We start from the raw sequence: 6,345 nt of genomic DNA on the forward strand, positions 1-6,345 counted from the left end.
TATCATTCTTTGTAGTGATCATGGAATTACTTTTACCTTTCTAAATTTGTAAAACTAATTTAAATTTATGGCAGTTTAACTTCAATAATATAAAATACTCTGATCCTTTACATTTTTCACACACCTGTTTTGATTATTATTGGCACAGAATTGTATATCTGTGTTATTACAAATAATTACACTATATGTTCAAATCATAAACTAAAAATCATTTTGAAAATACAGAAGCATTCAGCAAAATGTCAGGAGTCAAAAAATGGCTATGGCTAGTGATTTCTATTCTTGCTACTATGTAGGGCACAAGGGCAAGTTTGGACACAAGTTTCTAGAGTTTGAGCTCAGGCTGGATGGAAAACTTAGATAAGCCAATAACAGCAATTGCAAAAATGATGCCATGATCAGGAATAGGCATGTGGACATAAGAGTGTAATAAAAGAACTGAAGAGAATTATAGATGACAGTGACATTATGAAATATGATGATGCCCTGTTGCCTCCCCAGACAGGGTTGCATAACAGGAGCTTGAAATTGTAATTAGAGATGAACACATTTCTTTTACCACATCAAAAATAGGTTCTCTTATTGATGTAAATCACTCAAAGGATCCTGAAGGTCTTCGAGTATTTAACTATTTGGTATAGGACTTGGAATGTTTAGTTTTCAGTCTCATTGATTGCACATCAAGATTAAAGGAATGTAAATTGTTTTGAAGCTCTTTGTGTATTAATTAAGGGATAGGTAAGGGAGAGTTACTTACCATTTCCAAAATTGGGATTTTTATGAATGTGAAAGAAAAGGTTTTTTTTTTTTCTTTTGGTACATAAACTAAATGTTGAAAATCATTGAATAAGTTTAATGGTTTTCTTACTTTGGGATCAAGTGGGTTACATGTCCCACACACATTAAATTAATTAACTGAAAGTCACTTTGAAATTTGTTCTAATAAAACATCAAAGTCTGAAAAAAAGAAAATTCATTTCTCTTAAAATATGTAGAGAACAAAATGTGGAGTTACAAACCAAAGTTAATAATACTAGCTTTGAGACTAATAATTGCTTTTAAATACACTAGTCTCTTAAGCCATGTGGAAAACAAGTGAGTCATTTCTGCCTTGTTGCTTTAAAAAATTATTTTCCTTTGGCATCTGTTTAATTATGTGTCTCATAGAGTTTATCCTATTTTGTTCATCTTCCTAGATATTTATATTTGTATCTTTCACAAAACATGGAAAATTTTCAGTCATCATTCTTCACATCAACTCTCTACTCCTTTATTTCTCTTTTCCATATGGAACTCTTTTGTGTACTTGCTGGTTCACCTGCCAGTATTCTATAACTCCTTTAGGATCTGTTCACTTTTCTTCAATCTTTTTTTGATTCCTGGTCCTCAGACTCATGAATTCTAATTGTCCTATCTTCAATGTTGCTGATTCTTTATTTTCCCTGCTCAAAGATTCCTTCAAATTTCTCTCATGACTACTTTTTTTTTTTCATTTTAGTTACTGTATTTTTCAGTTCTAGAATTCTTGGTTTCTTCTACTCTTTATTGAAATTTCCTTTTTATTCATACATCATTTTCTTGGTTTTCGGCATATCTTCTGTTGTTTGAGTACAATGGGAAAATATTTCAAAGTAATTATCTTGTAGATCTGTTATCTTGTCATTATTTGGGATGCGTTCTTTTTTTAATTTCTTTTGAAGGGACTACACTTTCTTATTTCCTTGTATGCTTTGTGACTTGGTGAAAACTTGATATTTGAAACTAATAATAGGATAAACCTCTGAAATTTGGTTTGTCTCCCTCCCTAGGGTTGATTTTTGGTTTATTTTTGTATTAATTACTAGAGGATATTTTCATGTCAAAGATCAGTCTGATGTGCAAACTAGTAATTTCAGGTCTTATTTTGATACATTATACTATGTATGTCTCATTAACTCAGACTTACTCAATATACTGTATGTTACTTTCCAAATTCTAGATGATGTTGGACTTTCTTCATTTTTTTTTCTTTTTGGAATTTTTGATCTACCAAATACTGATATCCAATAGATACTTTAAAGTTCTCAGATATGTTTAAAATGGCAATATGTTTTCAATCTCCCCTTCTGTTTGTCAGACTTTATTTATACACTTTGGCCTATGTTATATACATACAAATGTGAAATGGTCATCTCTTCCTAATGAATTAGTTTTTATTGTTATGTATTGAATCTCTTTATCTGAGTAACACATTTTGTCCCAAGTCTGTTTTATCTGATTTTAACACAGACACTTCATTTTTCTTTTCTGGTTTAGTTGTGGGTAGGGGTTACTGGGGAGGAGGCTGACTGATGTATACAAAATAATTCATCTTATCTGCTTGATTATTAGAAACCAGAGCAGCGAATGACCTGGGGAGCATTCACAAGAGACTGAATATCTGTTCCCATTCCAAAAGTCCTTGAACAAACTTCCTCCAAACACCTCACCATCTGGCCAACGTGTTAACTACTGTCCATGAATAGGTGACTTTGGTATGTGCTTCAACCCTCCCAGCTGCTATCTGTGCTCATATCATTTTTAGTGGAATAGAATAATGATTTTTCCCTTAACTGTCTTTCAAATGTCCTAAGTGTCTTTCTTCAGCAAAATCTAAATCAGATTCCTGCTTAGAGAATACATGTAAGAATTTTATTATTGTATGTTCTAGAGTATCTGCAATATTTCTACTCTTCTGTGCAAAAGAGGAGAGCTTAGAATGATGGAGATAGATGCATCTAAGATAGCCTTTGAGAATATTTATAACAAAGCATAACAATACATGTTTTGAATAGTTGACCCAGAGATGATCAAAGGACCAGATCATTCTTTAGAAACTACTTCTAAAACAGACTTTTTTCCAACACACTATGAATGCATGCGTATTTATTTGCATTTCTTACTGGGAATCATATTTTCCATATCCTTTTTTTTCTTAAATAGATGAACATATTTTCTTATGATTAGGTATTTTCTGAAACATTATTTCAATTGCTGTATATTTTCATATATTGCTGTTTATTTACAGCATTATTTACAGTATTCTACAGTTAGGTATTTAGATTATTTCTGATTTGTTACTATATAAATAATGCTGTTATGAACCTCTATTTAGATATACATCTGCCAGTTCCTACATTTCCTTAGGATAAATTTCAGGAAATGGAAATGTTTTGTTAAAAAGAATATAATCTTTTGAAAAATGTTTGCTGTAGTTTCTAAGACTGAGTATGTGTGTGTATGCATTTATGTATTTTTAATGTTACTAGTTATGATAACCAAAAATGTTGCCTCCTTTTGATTAATGTATATTTGCTAAGAAAATTGAACATCCACTCATTTCTATCAGCCATTTATATTTCTTTTTATTATTACTTATTCATTGCCTTCAGTTCTACTAGCTTTTATATCATTGTGACTAAATTCCTGGGAAAAAAACTTAGAGGAAAAAATTTATTTTGGCTCATAATTTCAGACATTTTAGTTCATAGTCAGATTGTTCCATTGCTTTGGGCCTGAGTCAAGGCAGAAAATCATATCAAATGTGCATGGCAGAGGAAAGCTGTTCACCTTATGGCAGCTATGAAGCAGAGAGGAAGAAGACAAGAACAAGACAAATCCCCAAGGGCCACTCCCAATGGACCCACTCCCTCAGTCAGATTTCACCTCCTACAGTTTCCACTCCACACGGCTATGAATTCCTCAATTAATTAATCCACTGATGAGGTAAGAGTCCTCATGAGCCATTCAGTTCCTCAAATTTCCATCTATGCATTGGGGACCAAACCTTTAACACAGTAGTCTTTAGGGGATATTTATATCTAAATCATAACAGCAGTACAGGGGATTGAACCTAGTACTACTAGACAGACATTCCACAACTGAACCATATCTCAGCCCCTTTTTAAAACTTTATTTTGAGACCTACATAGTATAGAAAAGGTGTAATATAGATTTTTAACAAAGCTTACAAGAAAATTAGTAATATACAGTCACAGCATTTCTATTATGTAAAAATGATTGTTCTCCACATTCTCAGTTTGTAAGATTATCTTTCTATAGAGCTTAATTCAGTAGCTGAGTGCTGGCTTCTGGTGACATAGTACACTTTATAGAATGAAAAAGTCCCCAGAGTTCCTATACTAATACAAGATCCTGTATGTAGAAAGGTAAAATGATGGCATTGTTTCTTGGTCTGTTTTATATTGCTGATACATACTATCAGAGACTGAGTGATTTATAAAGAAGAGTAGATTATTTTGGTTCACAGTTCCTGAGGCTGGGATTCTAAGACCATGCATCCATGTCTGTCAGGGCCTTTGTGTTGTAGCATAGCAACATGGAAAAGCTGATGAGGCTGTTAAAAGGAGAATAGAACAAGGGTAGGTTTGCTTTATAACAACCCACTCTTGGGGTAACTAATCCATTCCTGAGTGAGAGGTAACTCAGATGAGTCCCCTGGGAATTAACACACTCCTTTGAAAAAGACATTAATCCATTCATAAGGGAAGTGGTCCCCATGACTAAATCACCTCCTAAAGGCCACAACATCATTAAATAATGTTACATTAGAAACCATCAGTCTTAGAGGGGACAAAGCATATTCAAACCATAGCAAGTTGGTTCGCTCCTTGTGAGTCACACATTTTTATACTAACCATAGTAAAATGCTTATTCCCAGCCAGTTTGCTTCTGACCTATTTCATTTACCTTTTCTTTTTAGAATTTGGGTAGGGTTCAGGGAATTGAAATAAGTTTAGCAAAAATCATTTGAGAAGGCAGAAGTCTGATGTTCAGCAAATTTGATATGTATTCCAAAGGATGTTTGATTTATTTTAGGCTAATGAGGATAATATATATTGCATAAATAATATATAATTTTGAAGAATGAATCAAGTATGTAACAGTTGCTTTTAGTAATACCCAGTATCTAATAAATTTTCAGAATTTGTTTAAATATTTTTAATCTTTTCTAAATAGTTATACATGACAGAAGAATGCATTATTACATTTTGATAGATCTTACATAATTGGAGTGTAATCTCTCATTTTTCTGATTATATTTATTAAAGGAGCACATCACTCATGCAGTCATAAGTGTACATGTGGTAATAATCTGTTTCACTCTACTACCATTCCTTCCTCCATACCCCTTCTCCTCCCTTCACTCACCTCTACCTAATATAAAGTAACTCTATTCTTCCCTATTCCTCACACCCTTTATTGTGAATTAGCACCTGCTTATCAGAGAAAACATTCAGTCTTTGTTTTTTGGGTTTGGTTTATTTCACTTAGCATGATATTCACTAACTTTCCTAATTTCATCCATTTACCAGCAAATGCCAGAATATCATTCTTTAAAGATGAATATTTCATCACATCTTTATGTGTATATTTGTATATATGTACACATATATATGTACACACATATATATATACACATATAAAATGTTATATATATATATAAACATACACATATATATACATATATATAACATTCACTTTATTCACCTGTTGAAGGGCATCTAGGTTGGTTCCACAGTACAGCTATTGTGAATTAAGCTGCTTTAAACATTGACGTGGCTGCATCCCTGTAGAATGTTGATTTTAAGTCCTGGGTATAAACTGAGGAATGGTATAACTGGGTCAAATGGTAGTTCCATTCCAAGTTTTCTAAAGAATCTCCATACTGCTTCCCATAATTATTTCATCAATTTGCATTCCCATCAGCAATGTATGCATGTACCTCTTTACCTACATCCACTTCAACATTTATTGTTGCTTGTAGTGTTGATAATTGCCATTCTGATCACTGTGAGATGAAATATTACAGTTATTTGAATTTCTCTAATTGCTAGAGATGTTGAACATTTTTCATGTATTCGTTGATTGATTATATATCTTCTGTGAAGTGTTTGTTCACTTCCTTAGCCTATTTATTGACTGGGTTTTATTATATTTTTATAATTAAATATTTACTGAGGACCTACTGTATGTGAGTTTTTTTATAACTTTTTAAGAAATTCAAGACAGCCTATGCTCTCCAAATATATTTTAGTATATATTTTGAGTTTTGATCTTTTATAGAAGCTAAAGATTTTATAGATATATTAATAGGTTTATTGAAATATAAATCATATTCTATATAATTCACCCATTTAAAGCATATAATCCAATGGATTTTAGTGTATTCACAGAATTATTTGTCTATCAGCATAACTTTTGAGTATTTCCATTAGTCTCCCAAAGAAACCTTACAGCACTTAGCCATCAACCCCAGTTCTCACACAAACCCAATCCCAAGCAACCACTACTCTACTTTCAGTC

At 32.2% G+C, this 6,345-nt stretch overlaps 1 pseudogene; it reads left to right on the forward strand.

Moving 5' to 3' along the window:
• The first annotated feature begins 256 nt into the window (after positions 1–256).
• On the forward strand, positions 257–710 carry LOC124975262 (protein mago nashi homolog 2-like; annotated as a pseudogene).
• Positions 711–6,345: the final 5,635 nt, after the last annotated feature.

Source organism: Sciurus carolinensis, unplaced genomic scaffold, assembly GCF_902686445.1.
Source record: "Sciurus carolinensis unplaced genomic scaffold, mSciCar1.2, whole genome shotgun sequence".
NCBI classification, from domain to species: domain Eukaryota; kingdom Metazoa; phylum Chordata; class Mammalia; order Rodentia; family Sciuridae; genus Sciurus; species Sciurus carolinensis.